Here is a 13615-nt window from a genome sequence, read left to right as displayed (position 1 = left end):
ACATAATTTTTGAAAATAAAATAAAATAATTTTCAAATAAAAAAACTTAATTTTTGAAAACAAGATAATATTATTTTCGAAACAAGAAAAAAATAATATTTGGAAACAAATCTTCAAGAATTTTTACATAAATCCATAAATTAGTGGTAACAAATTAATAATAAAATTTTGGAAACAAATAAATCAAAAAAAAAATTGAAAAAAAATCATATAATTTTAAAACCCAGTTTTTACCTCAGTGTCCAAGACACCGAGTGGCCGAAAATCATTTCCGAAAATGAATATATACTGGTTTTAGTGGACAGTAGGAAACTGAAAATAATTATTTTATATTACTATTATTTTAAATATGGACTATAATGAGTAAAATCGAGGCTACGAATAGAATCACTCAAAAAAAGACGTGCAGAAGCATTAATTGTAGAGACGGAAACTTTTCATATTGGATTGAGTTGAGTACAAAATTTATACTCCCTTTTCCCGCCCAAAACAAAAGGTTTTATCTGTTTAGTTTATGTAAAGGCTACGAACTTTCAACCTTTTCCGGTAATAGATTATAGTATTGCAGTAGAATTTTTCTATATTCTCAACGAGCATCCAAACTGTCGTTTGATATTTTGCTTCTAGTGTTTATTATTTACCATTTGCAGCAATGGACGGCGAAGGACCGGCGATCGGGATCGATTTGGGGACGACGTACTCGTGCGTGGCCATGTGGCAGCGCGGCGGCGTGGAGATCATAGCCAATGATCAGGGCAACCGCACCACGCCCTCTTATGTGGCCTTCACCGCCGCCGAGCGTCTCATTGGAGACGCCGGCAAGAATCAAGTCGCCGACAATCCTATCAACACTGTTTTCGGTGACTTTTCTCTTCTATTTCCATATATTGTTATTATATCTTCAACTTTGGTGTTGTATTAAATTACGTACCAATATTCTTTTTGAATTTGCAATAGAAAGAAAAGGAATGATTTTCCCCCCTCTCTTTCTCGGCTTTCTCAAACGGATTTGCTATTGAGGATCTCAAATCGATTCTAAATGTGTTAGACAGAGCTGAGAAAGTGCTGAATTTTTTTTTTTTATCAAATTTCTGATACTAACTTGACAAGAATGTAAAGAGAATTATTGTCTAGTTCACAGTTCTCCGTTTCAATCTATTCCGAATGCTCCTTTGGTTTAGACTGAAACAAGTGATTTGTTTCCAAAACCATAAAATTACATATAAATATTTTGAATAGGAATTTCATGTTTATTTTGTCTTGATTTTGATATATCTATATGAGGAGTTTCCCCTGCGCTCTACATTGCACAGCAACAATTCCCTAGTTGTCTCTGTCTCTCACACCCATGACTTGGTGTTTACTTAGATGCAAAGAGGCTGATCGGCCGCAAATTCAATGACCCAACTGTTCAGCTTGACGTGAAATTTTGGCCATTCAAGGTCATTCCTGACTCCATCAACAGGCCTATGATGGTAGTAACTTACAAAGGTGAGGAGAAACAGTTTTCAGCTGAGGAGATCTCTTCAATGGTGCTTACCAAAATGAAGGATATCGCCGAGGCATATCTTGGATCAACGGTGAAGAATGCTGTGGTGACAGTGCCTGCTTATTTCAATGACTCTCAGCGTCAGGCAACCAAGGATGCCGGAGCCATTTCCGGTCTTAATGTTATGAGGATCATCAATGAGCCTACTGCTGCAGCCATCACATATGGTCTAGATAAAAAAGGCGGCTCAGGGGAAACGAATGTGCTTATTTTCGACCTTGGTGGTGGCACATTTGATGTTTCTATAGTCACGATTGATGAGGGCATTATCGAGGTGAAGGCTACTGCTGGTGATACTCATCTTGGAGGTGCGGATTTCGACAACCGGATGGTGAATCACTTCGTTCAGATGTTGAAGCGCAAGCGGAAGAATAAGAAGGCTACCGATATTAGTGGGGATCCGAGAGCTATTAGGAGATTGAGGTCTGCCTGTGAAAGGGCCAAGAGGTTCCTTTCGTCATCTTCCGTGGCTAAAATTGAGATTGAATCATTGTACGAGGGGACTGACTTCTATTCGAGTATCACTCGTGCTAAATTTGAGCAACTCAACATGAGTTTATTCAAAAAGTGTATGGAGCTGGTTGAGAAATGCCTGAATGATGCAAAGATGGAGAAGAGCAGGGTGGATGAGGTGGTGATGGTGGGTGGGTCGACTAGAATTCCCAAGGTTGAACAGCTTTTGCAGGAGTTGTTTAATGGGAAAGAGCTTTGCAAGAGCATTAACCCTGATGAAGCTGTGGCTTACGGTGCTGCTGTGCAAGCTGCAATCTTGAGTGGTGAAGGCGATGACAAGGTGTCCAATATGGTTCTTTTGGATGTTACTCCGTTGTCGCTTGGTGTTGGAAGTGGGAAAGATCTTGTTAAAATGTCAGTAATAATTCCGAGGAACACAAGTATCCCAGCAAGGAAAGAGTATCCATATTTGACGCTGAAAGACAATCAAACTTCTATGTCCTTTCCGGTGTAAGAGGGCGAAAGAAGCAGGGCAACAGACAACAATCTGCTAGGAAAATTCGTGCTCGGATGCATTCCCCCGCCCCCCAGAGGTGTTGGTCGAGTGATGGTGTGCATCGACATTGATGCGAATGGTATCATGAGTGTGTCAGCGGAGGAGACGACGACTGGACAAAGGAAGGAGATCACCATCAGCAACGACAGGGGTAGGCTGTCCAAGGAAGAGATAGAGAGGATGGTGCAGGACGCCGAGAAGTACAAGTGGGAGGATGAGGAGTTTACGAAGAAGGTTGCTGCCATGAAAGCTATGGAGGACTATGCCTACAAGATGAGGAACACCATCAAAGATCACGAGAATGCAGCAAAGCTCACAGAAACCGAGAAGAAGAAGGCGATGGATGCTTTCGAGTCTGCTATACAATGGTTGGACTCAAACAACGACCTTGTGGAGGTTGATGATTTCCAAGACAAGAAGAAAGAGCTCGAGAGGATTTTCAACCCGATCATTGCCAAGATGTGTATTAAAGAATGAACACTCGAATATGTAGATTGGCAGGATCATAGGTGTCTTTTGTCTTTTCTTCCTTTTTGAACTTGTAACTAGTACCCAGATTTTCTGGATTTTGTCTTCTTTTCCTTTTTGACTCAATAAGCAATGATAACTGAAAATTGATTGGGGATGATCCACTTCAGGTGCTCTCTTTTAATTCAATCACTGATTTCTTATTACTGTGTCACTCTTTACCAGAACTGCCCCTGAATAGAAACTTGATTTAAAATGCTTCAGCGTGGGGGGCCTATGGCCAGAACCACAAGATCAAATGCAGCCGAATGAAATAACAAGGTGAACTCACTCCACGTCCCATCCTGGACTCAAAGGAAGAGTTTTGATTTAGAGGAGCAAGGTAAGTTACCATAATATGGCTAAGGCCAAAGAAGCTTAGCCATTACTGGCTCGGAGATGGTGGTACCGTGATCCTGGAAAATCAATGACCACCCCTCCCTTTAGTGTGTTACTATAGGCCACTTGTAATTTATTCATTTGGGGCATTTTCCTTGCCACAACCAGAGGCGTAGCCAGGGGGCACTCCCCCAAATTTTGAATATATATATATATATATATATATATATATATAGGGAGAGGTTCAAATAAGAACCATTAAATAAAATTAGAACGGAGAACCATTTTAAGCCATTCGATCATCAAGATCTACGGTGGATGCATCATCTTGGTGGATGAATGCAGATCCTGGGTTCGAATCTTGAAGGGAGCAAAATTTTTATTATTTTCGGATGCATTAAATTGAATAGCGAATGCATTAATTTATATAGCAGATGCATTGATTTTAATGGTTCTTATGTTCTCACGATAAGTGTGGTTCTCATTATAACCACACCCTATATATATATATATATATATATATATATATATATATATATATATAGGGGGCCGCTCCAATGAGACCCCCTAATTTTAGTGAGATCTAGGGCACGATCTGGTGCGTTTATTTTATCAATCCTATGGCTGATATTATATCTGGAGGGTGATTTTTTTTCGCAGGGTTCGAATCCTGGAGGGAGCAGAATATTTTAAATTTTGTTATTCATCAGTATATACTGCATTGTTCATCAGTATATACATCTTGTTCATTAGATATACGTTTTGTTCATTAGTATTACATGTCTTATTCATTGTACTCATGTTACACGAAAAATAGGGAGTCTCACTGGAGCGCGCCCCTATATATATATATATATATATATATATATATAGGATGGAGTTCTATGGAGACCACTTCTTGTATAGAGAATGAAGACCAAATCTTGTGCGTCGATCTTGCTTAATCTAACGGTGATCATTCGTCCATTAATTATTGTAATTTTTCCATATTTATTTATTTCCCTAATTACAACTAATCAAATCTTTTATTTATGCTCAAATCTCTTCCTCACTTATCCGTCCCTCTCTCCAAACTCGCGCTTTCTCTCTCTCTCCCCCACATATTCGTAGAAAATACTAATGAACATACTAATGTTCGTTGATATGTTCGTAGAAAAACAAACGAACATACTAATGTTCACATAGAAAATACTAATGAACGTACTAATATTCGTTGCTATCACTACAAAAAAATAAGGGATAACCGGCGGCGATTACCGCCGGTAAAAAAGGGGCGGCCGCCGGCGATTCCATTACCGGCGGCCCTCTGCCGCCGGTAATAATCTCGTCGGAGATGTGATTGCTGGCGGCGAAGCTCAGCCGCCGGAGATTGGCGGCGGCCCTACCGCCGGTATATTTTCTCGGGAAACTCAGGTGGTTTCCCGAACATTTACCGGCGGTTCTCGCCGCCGCCGATTACCGGCGGCAATGTGCTGTCGGTAATCAGCGGCGGTAGAGATGCCGCCGGTGATCACCACCACCACACCGATGGTCGTCGATGATGGGAGATTACCGGCGGGCCCGTGCCGCCGCTAATTACCGGCGGCAATATGCCGCCGGTAATTAAATAATTATTTTAATTATATAATTATTTAATTTATTTATTTATTTATTTATCTCCACTAATATTTTCGTATTTATACAATATTTCGAACCTTAGGCGAACTTCCCAGTGGGTCACCCATCTTAGTTGTGCTCTAAGTCAAGCACGCTTAACCTTGAAGTTCCTTTTGAATTGTCCCCAATAGAGAACACTCGTATAATTGATATATCTATTACCTATTAAATCATTTAAAGACTATTTCAATATACAATATATATCATATATTCATAACATTTGAATATGAGGAGATAATATCCAAGTAATGTTGTTAATTACGGACCAGTCTCGTGCCGCCCGTATTTTTATGGCAAATAAATATTTTTATTTATTTTTTTTTTATTTTTTTTAATTTTTTTTTATCAATATAGTTTATTAATCATAAGTATTTTAATTTGATAGTTTTAATGTATTTTTGAATTCATTTGCATATATGTCCTTATTTTTATGTCGAAACAATATATCTATTTATTAATCAATATGTTATTAATTTTTTTATCAATCTACGTTATAGAGTATAAGTATTTTCATTTTGTAATTATAATGTATTTTGAATTCATTTGCATACCTTTAATTCACTCACAATAAATAGGACGATTTGAAAACATAAAACAATTAAATTGTTCAACAAAATACAAATGTTAAACAAAGTTCAAGTGTAATTGTGTTTGTTCAGAAACATAACATAAAAAAAAAAAAGTTAAACATGATATAGATACATAGAAGTGATGCTCAAGGTAGCTGATCCGACCGCCTCAGTATCTCCTCGAACTGACTCATCCGCTGCTCAAGGGCCTCACGTGCTGCTCGTTCGGCCTCACGTGCGGCTCGTTCGGCCTTACGTGCTGCTTCTTGGGCCGCCCTATCCTCCTCAGCCCTTTGGAGACGCTCCTCCAGTGTGGAGATCCGAGTCTCATACATCCGCTGAGACATCTGGGAAGAGCCTGTACTGTTAGTAGACCCCCTACTAAACTGGCTCACACCGACACTTCCAGTGCCGTACAATCGTGACCTACCGGGACATACGAGCTCCAAGTAGACCTCATCGAGTCGGTCCTCTCGTCCTGTCTCAGCAGCAACGCGATGAATCTCCGCCTAATTCATACATAACAATACACAATTATTATAAAATAAATACATTTTACTATGTATTACTAATATTTGTTCAAACTTAAACATTTACATCAAGGTTGGCATCCTTTTCTGACACAAAAGTTCCATCTGCGTACATGTGTAGGCGGAGGAAAGTGTTGTAGTTAGATGCAGCTGGGGGGACTTCACCATCCACGAGCTGTTCATGCATTTATATAAGATAAATAAGGTAATATATATATATATATATATATATATTTATTAGATAAATACTTAATATATATATATATATATATATATATATTTATAATATAATATATATAAGGTAATATATATAATATATATATATATAATATTAAGTATTTATTACTTAATATTATATATATATATATTAATATTTATATTTATTAGATAAATACTTAATCAATAATTACTAACCAGACTCTGCTGCAGAATACGACTCGACTGAGACCCTCCAACGTGCCGACTGATCCCTGTACCAACTCCATCGGGCTCAGAGTATCGGTTCTCACGTGCGCGCCTAGAATTAATCTAATTAACAAATTAATTTCAATTAATCATACTTTAAACATCCTTTAAAGTAATTATAGTTTAATCAATTCAAAATTAATCTAATTAGCAAATTAAATCATACTTTAAACATCCTATAAATTAATTAGAGTTAAGTTAATTTTAATCAAACAAATAAATAATAAATAAATAAACAAATAAATAAAAGTCTATTAAAAACGAGAGTGTACCGTGGGAGTCGACGGCGGAACCGTGCGGTGGCAGGAGCGGTGAGGCAGCAGGATTGGCCTGAAAATAGGAGGAGAAAGATGAAGAGAGGGTGAGAGAGAGAGAGAGAGAGAGAGAAGGAAATGAGGGGCTTACCTTGACGGAGGCGATGGCGGCGACGGCGACAGGCGGCAGGCAGCAACAGGGCAGCGGCAGGGCAGGGGGGGCTGGAGATGAGGGGGGGGTGTTCTGGTCTTCTGGAGAGGGTTAGGGCTTGAAGCCCGAATTTGGGCTTAAAAATTAGCGGCAGCCCATTGCCGCCGCTAAAGCCCGACCCGCATTCTCCTTTTACCGGCGGCAATCTTGCCGCCGCTAATCACCGGCGGCAGATGCCGCCGCTATTTGTTAAATATTGAAAAAACAATTAATAGACATTTCCCAGCGGCCTTAATATTTACCGGCGGCGATTTTGCCGCCGGTATGTACGCCATATATTTAAAATTTACGGGTCGGTCGCTCCGTCGTCGGAAAGCCGTCAGTAATCGCCGGCGGCGGAGCTGCCGCCGGTAAATTTCGCCGGTAAATCGACGCTTTTTTGTAGTGTATGTTCGTAGAAAAATGAATGAACATACTAATGTTCGATGATATATGCGTAGAAAAACAAATGAACAGCGATATGTTCGTAGGAAAATAAATGAACATACTAATGTTCAGCTATTACGTTCATTGACGAATTGTATCACATCAGAAAATGAATGGAGTATTTCATAGGATTTCATAAACATACCAAATTAATTTAATATCATGGAGTTTTATGGTCCCCTGATACAGATTCATCCAACGGACATGATGTGGTCTCTATTCTCTATCTAAGTAGGTGGTTGCCATGGAAGCTAACCATATATATATATATATATATAGGGAAGGGCTAAAATAAGAGCATTTCTTAAGGTATAAAATAGGAATCATTTTCAGCCCTTAGATCATCAAGATCTACGATTGATTCGTAATCCTGTTGGATGGATTTGTGGTCCTGAGTTTGAATCCCAAAGGTAGCAAAAATTTATTTTTCACAATTCATACCTTTATACAACAAATTCATACGTATTCTACATAAAATTCATACATTAAAAATTACTCTTATTTCTTATTTTAATATGTGCTCTCACGGTAGCCCACCCCTATATATATATATATATAGGGTGTGGTTCGAGAGAGAACTACATTATTTGTGAGAACATGAGAACCATCAAATCTAATGCATTCACTGTAAAAATTAATGCATTTGCTGTCAAAATAATGCACTAACAAAAAAAAAATTGCTCCTTTCAGGATTTGAACTCAAGATCTGCATTCATCCAACAAGATGATGCATCCACCGTAGATCTTGATGATCGAATGACTGAAAATAGTTTTCCGTTCTTCTTTTATTCGGTGGTTCTTTCTTGAACCTCTCCATATATATATATATATATATATATATATATATATATATATATAATGTTTTTTTTATAGGAAATAGAACATTTTTTTTTTCTAAAAAACATAGAGGTGAATCTTCATATGATTCAATTACACCTATTATTGGAGCAAATGTGAAGTATATGAGTATTTGTCTATGGGTCCTTGTTAACTAGTTGGGCATAACTATCCGAAGACTCAATTCGGCAATTAATTAAGGAGTTTTCAAGATGTGTGGTATCAAAAGTTTGTGTGGTTAGAGTATTATAGTGTAGCAAAAGATGCTTGCTTTTACTTTTTTTTTTTTTTTTTTTTAAATTGTTACAACCAAAGAAAGGAAAAAACTCACTCACACTCTAGCTCCTAGGGTGACTCGAACCCCCGACCTATTGGTTGGAAGGGAAGCGTCTTACCAACAGACTGCGCTTCATCGTCTGCTTGCTTTTACTTTTGATGAATGACAGTTTGATCGTGTACATTGAAAAAAATATTTTTTTCAACAATTGATAACGAGAAGATATTGCAACATTTTCAATCAATGAGTACATGTCGCAATTAGTTGTCATCGCTTTCTCAAACAAAAATAACTAGCTTACCAAGTATTTATTCTTAGGTTATTTGTAATGTATTGAAACTTTTTTAGTTATGTTATTTGTAATGTATTAGAGCTAGGGTTGCCACCGGTTTAGGAACCTGAACCGGCTCGGATGAAATTTAAAGGGCCGGTTTTCGGACCCTGAACCGGCGGTTCCGGGCTGGGCCAGAAACCGGCGGTTTTCGGGCTTTTTCCATTTTTTTATCAATTTTTTTGTATTCTTTTTTATGAAATTAAATGATTTGAGATGAAATTTCAAAATTTTTATTCAACTTAAAATATAAAATATAAACATGTGTTGAAATCGAAAATATAAACATGTAATATTTTTTTATGTCATTTTTAAATTAAATGACTTGTGTTGAAAATTTATATTTTATAAACATGACAATTAATATATTTTTAAAATAATATTTTGTTATGTCATCTTAATTCTTAAGTAATACTTGTGTTCTTTTAATTAATACCATGTCATTTTTTTTTTTAAATTTATAACAAGTTGACAATCAAAATATTTTTTTTGATTAAATGACTTGTGTTGAAAATTGAAATACAATAAAAGAAAAATAATTCTAACACATTGACAATCAAAATAATGCATAAAAATTGATATCTTTATTGAATTTATTCTATGTACAAAAAAAATATTACAAGGATACAAATTACAATCTTGAAAATTGAATAAGTAAACTAACTAACACTAACTAAATAACTAATTTATTACAATAAATTACGAAAGAGAGTTGTCTAAAGGGGGGGGGGGATAACAATTAAGGGCTTGAGCTCAATTTTAATATAAATATTAAAATTGAGTGGCCTACGTATCTTCATTGAATAATGAAGAATCAAAGCTCACGTAGTTCTCTTACCTTAGCTTACCTAATCGTAGTCCTCCTCGGCCTCAGATCGTTCGGACTCGGTGAATTCATCGTTTGGGTTCTCGTCGGCTTGATCCCATTGGTTCTCTTGAGCTCGCAACTCGGCTTTGGACCAATCATCAAGCAACATGGTGGCCTCCATGTTTCGAGGAGCCATGTTGCTTCTTCTTTCGTCCAAGACAAGCCCACCAACGCTAAATGCTTGCTCGACGGAGACCGTGGAGGCCAGGACCGCGAATAACTCCTTGGCCATAGTGGCGAGTATGGGATATTCCCTCTCGTGCGTGGACCACCATCTCAAGACGTCCAATTGTTGACCACCTACATTTTTGAAAGCAAATGTACTAGACAAATATATATCTAACTCGTTAGTAGTAGCTCCTTTGTGTATGCATAAATGAATAAGCGGCTTGAGCCCATTCGTTTTTATCAAAACTACTATCTAAAGTGGAGGAGCCATATTGAGCATGTGAACTACTAGTACCACTTGAAGAGTATGCGGGGTTTGCAAGCATGTATTTTTGTTCATAGTCATTAAACAAAGTTCTAAGTGTGTTATCTATTCTAAGTTTAATATCATCTAATGTGGGAAGGTACCATTCTAGCACTTCATTATTTTATAATGTAAAGCAAGAAAAATAAAGTAAATCAATTAATTAAGCAAGAGAATAGCTAAAGAATTATAGAGCAACAGCAAATTAACAAGAGCAATAGCACATAAAGAATGGAGGAGAATTAGGAGTTGAAGAGAAGAGAGTGTAGAATTGTTAATACAATGGGGTGAGTTTGAAGGTGGAAGAAGAGGGGTATTTATAGATAAAATTGGGTGGGGGAAAATGTGAATTAGATAAAATTGTGCGGGGAAAAAGTAGAATTATAATTTTAAAAATTTGAAAAAAAAAATTGAAATTTGAACTAAAATGGCCGGTCAAGGCCTAGCCCCTAGCTGTGACAACCCGCTCTTTTTTTTGGTATTTAATCCCAGTATTGCGTGTTTAGTTGTCTATCTGCCAGTAATTGAAGCACTTTATGTTCTCAGCTATGTTTCTGAATTACGTATCTTGGTGACAGAGTCACTACGCTAGCAGTATGCTTTATTTACCTTCGCGTGTTTAAGACCGCGATGAGAATCTTTGAGTTGTTGAATAATCATTATTCCGAGTTATAACCAACTTAGCTAAGTTGTGTTATTTATCAAGATGGAGTTTATTTCGCATGGTTGCTCAAGTCGTGAATTAATTCCGACTTTAGGGATAATTAAATCTACGGATTTAATTTAAGTATTAGAATAACGAACGAATTAAATCTACGGATTTAATTTAGCATTATCGTTTTAGCAAACACGGAACTAGTATTTCTTTTACAAAGAAGCCAACACTGAGAGGTTTTATTCTAGATCTCTTGTTTAGATCACATCACCTCCACACCTCTCTACCTCTCTACGTCGGCTACACCTAGGACTAGAAGGAAAGAAGAATAAGGAAGTGAGCAAGGAGTGCTACGAAAGCAACCCCTTCTCTATGGCCACGGCAGCGGCAGCCCTTGCCATTGGCCGAGCAGCCGAAGGGCCGCACTCCACGCCAGAGCAGCAGCAGCCCCATTGGCTGGGCAGCCGAAGGGACTCCCACGCCTCACCTGCTGCACACTCCACCTCCACGCCTGCCGAGCTCAGCACGGCAGCAGCAGCAGCAGCCCCTCCATTGGCCGAGCAGCCCAAAGGTCTCCCCTATCCCACGCTAGACAGAGCTACAGCCAAGCCCTCCCCCTTAGGCACTCAAGTGCATCGACCGAGCTCCTATATAAACTCCCCTTCAACCCCTTTGTGCCACCCCTTTCTCTCTTTCGGCACTCTGAAAATCCAGCAGCAACAACATTAGCTCCGTCTCTTTCGACGCCTTGCACGGAGAGGAGTAGACTGAGATCCTTGCTACCTACGTCCAAGGTAAGACTCGGCTTCGATTTTCCTCCCCTCGCCATGATTCATTCCATCTGTTTCCAGCCTAAGAATAACAGCCTTTCATTTCAGTTTGCACCTTGACGATCGAAAAAGCGAGAAACCATCGTTCTTGTCCGACCAAAGCACGCGACAGCAAGGTAACTCTCGACCTCTGTTGCTACTCCTTTCAGCATGAATCACACCCTCGCAGAAAGCATGTTTTAGGCTCTAGATACGAACGAACACGAAAAGCATGTTAAGCCATTTTCTGTAGAACCTACGACGTGAAACCTTGATGAATGACGAGAACCTTAGCTTTGAACGTAGATGGACTTGAATAAGCACATCATGCTCACATAGGCATAGATTTAGGTCTGTGTACGAGTGAGAATCGAGGCAAGAAAGAACGAAGAACTCTGGTTTTGGAAACTGGAAATCCTCATCGTTCTGCCCAGAAAGGCCAGGGCAGAGCTGGAAATTTCAGAGCAGAGCTGGAATGGCTAGAGCAGAGCTGGAAATTCCAGAGCAGAGCTGGAATTGCCAGGGCAGAGCTGGAAATTCCAGAGCAGAGCTGGAATTGCCAGGGCAGAACTAGGAAATACCAGAGCAGACTAAAAATACCAGAGCAGAACTGAAAAATGCCAGAGCAGAGCTGGAAGTTCCAGAGCAGGGCTAAATCGCCAGAGCTGACTTTCGGAGGCCAGAGCTGACTTCCAGGGCTAAATCGCCAGAGCTGACTTCCCAGGGCTAAGCTCGCCAGAGCTGACCTAAAAGCCAGAGCTGACTTTCCAGAACAGAGAACGATGAGACAGAGCAGAACGTGAGATAGAGAGAGAAAGAACTTAGGGTGTTTGAGTTTCATTTCTTTTCCCTTTACTCACGAAGGGAGTTTATTATTAAATTAGCAATTTAGAACACCCTAAAGAGAGCAAATCAATATAGTAATTACCAGATCTCACGAGACAAAACCTAGTAATTACCAGAGCAGAGCTGGAATTGCCAGGGCAGAGCTGGAAATTCCAGAGCAGAGCTGGAATTGCCAGGGCAGAACTAGGAAATACCAGAGCAGACTAAAAATACCAGAGCAGAACTGAAAAATGCCAGAGCAGAGCTGGAAGTTCCAGAGCAGGGCTAAATCGCCAGAGCTGACTTTCGGAGGCCAGAGCTGACTTCCAGGGCTAAATCGCCAGAGCTGACTTCCCAGGGCTAAGCTCGCCAGAGCTGACCTAAAAGCCAGAGCTGACTTTCCAGAACAGAGAACGATGAGACAGAGCAGAACGTGAGATAGAGAGAGAAAGAACTTAGGGTGTTTGAGTTTCATTTCTTTTCCCTTTACTCACGAAGGGAGTTTATTATTAAATTAGCAATTTAGAACACCCTAAAGAGAGCAAATCAATATAGTAATTACCAGATCTCACGAGACAAAACCTAGTTGGTTAATTGCTTTAATAACAAGGACTGGAGATAAAATTTCCCTTAGTGTTATCTCAGTCTAATAAAAAGAATATGAGCCATGCATAATTGCATTACGCATCCTCATTTATGTTAGATTTTCCACGGCTAAGACTCTGCGTTATTCCTTTCAAATCAAAGTTGAAGCAAGAGTTTAAGGCTTAGTCGTGAGTCACCACTACCAGGTGAGGCTTTCTTACGTATAAACTAAAACCATATCTTAGAATTGTTAAGACTTTATGCTTATGAGTTTTTAAATGATTGTCAACGCCTAAATGCTTTATGTTTTGTTATTAATTGCCTATCTGATGTTAATCGAATTCGGGTCCTGAGCAGTTGATAGCTATCCTGCCAGGGCTAGTGTACACCCTTGTGATCGTGAGTCATCTAGCGGGTTGGCCGATCATAGTGTCCGTAGAG

General features: G+C 38.9%; 1 pseudogene; it reads left to right on the top strand.

Annotated features, from left to right (window-relative positions):
• Positions 1-399: 399 nt before the first annotated feature.
• On the top strand, positions 400-3166 carry LOC131013995 (heat shock cognate 70 kDa protein-like; annotated as a pseudogene).
• Positions 3167-13615: the final 10449 nt, after the last annotated feature.

The sequence above is a fragment of the Salvia miltiorrhiza genome, chromosome 3 (assembly GCF_028751815.1).
Source record: "Salvia miltiorrhiza cultivar Shanhuang (shh) chromosome 3, IMPLAD_Smil_shh, whole genome shotgun sequence".
Classification (NCBI taxonomy): domain Eukaryota; kingdom Viridiplantae; phylum Streptophyta; class Magnoliopsida; order Lamiales; family Lamiaceae; genus Salvia; species Salvia miltiorrhiza.
This window is presented reverse-complemented; position numbering and strand designations above follow the sequence as displayed.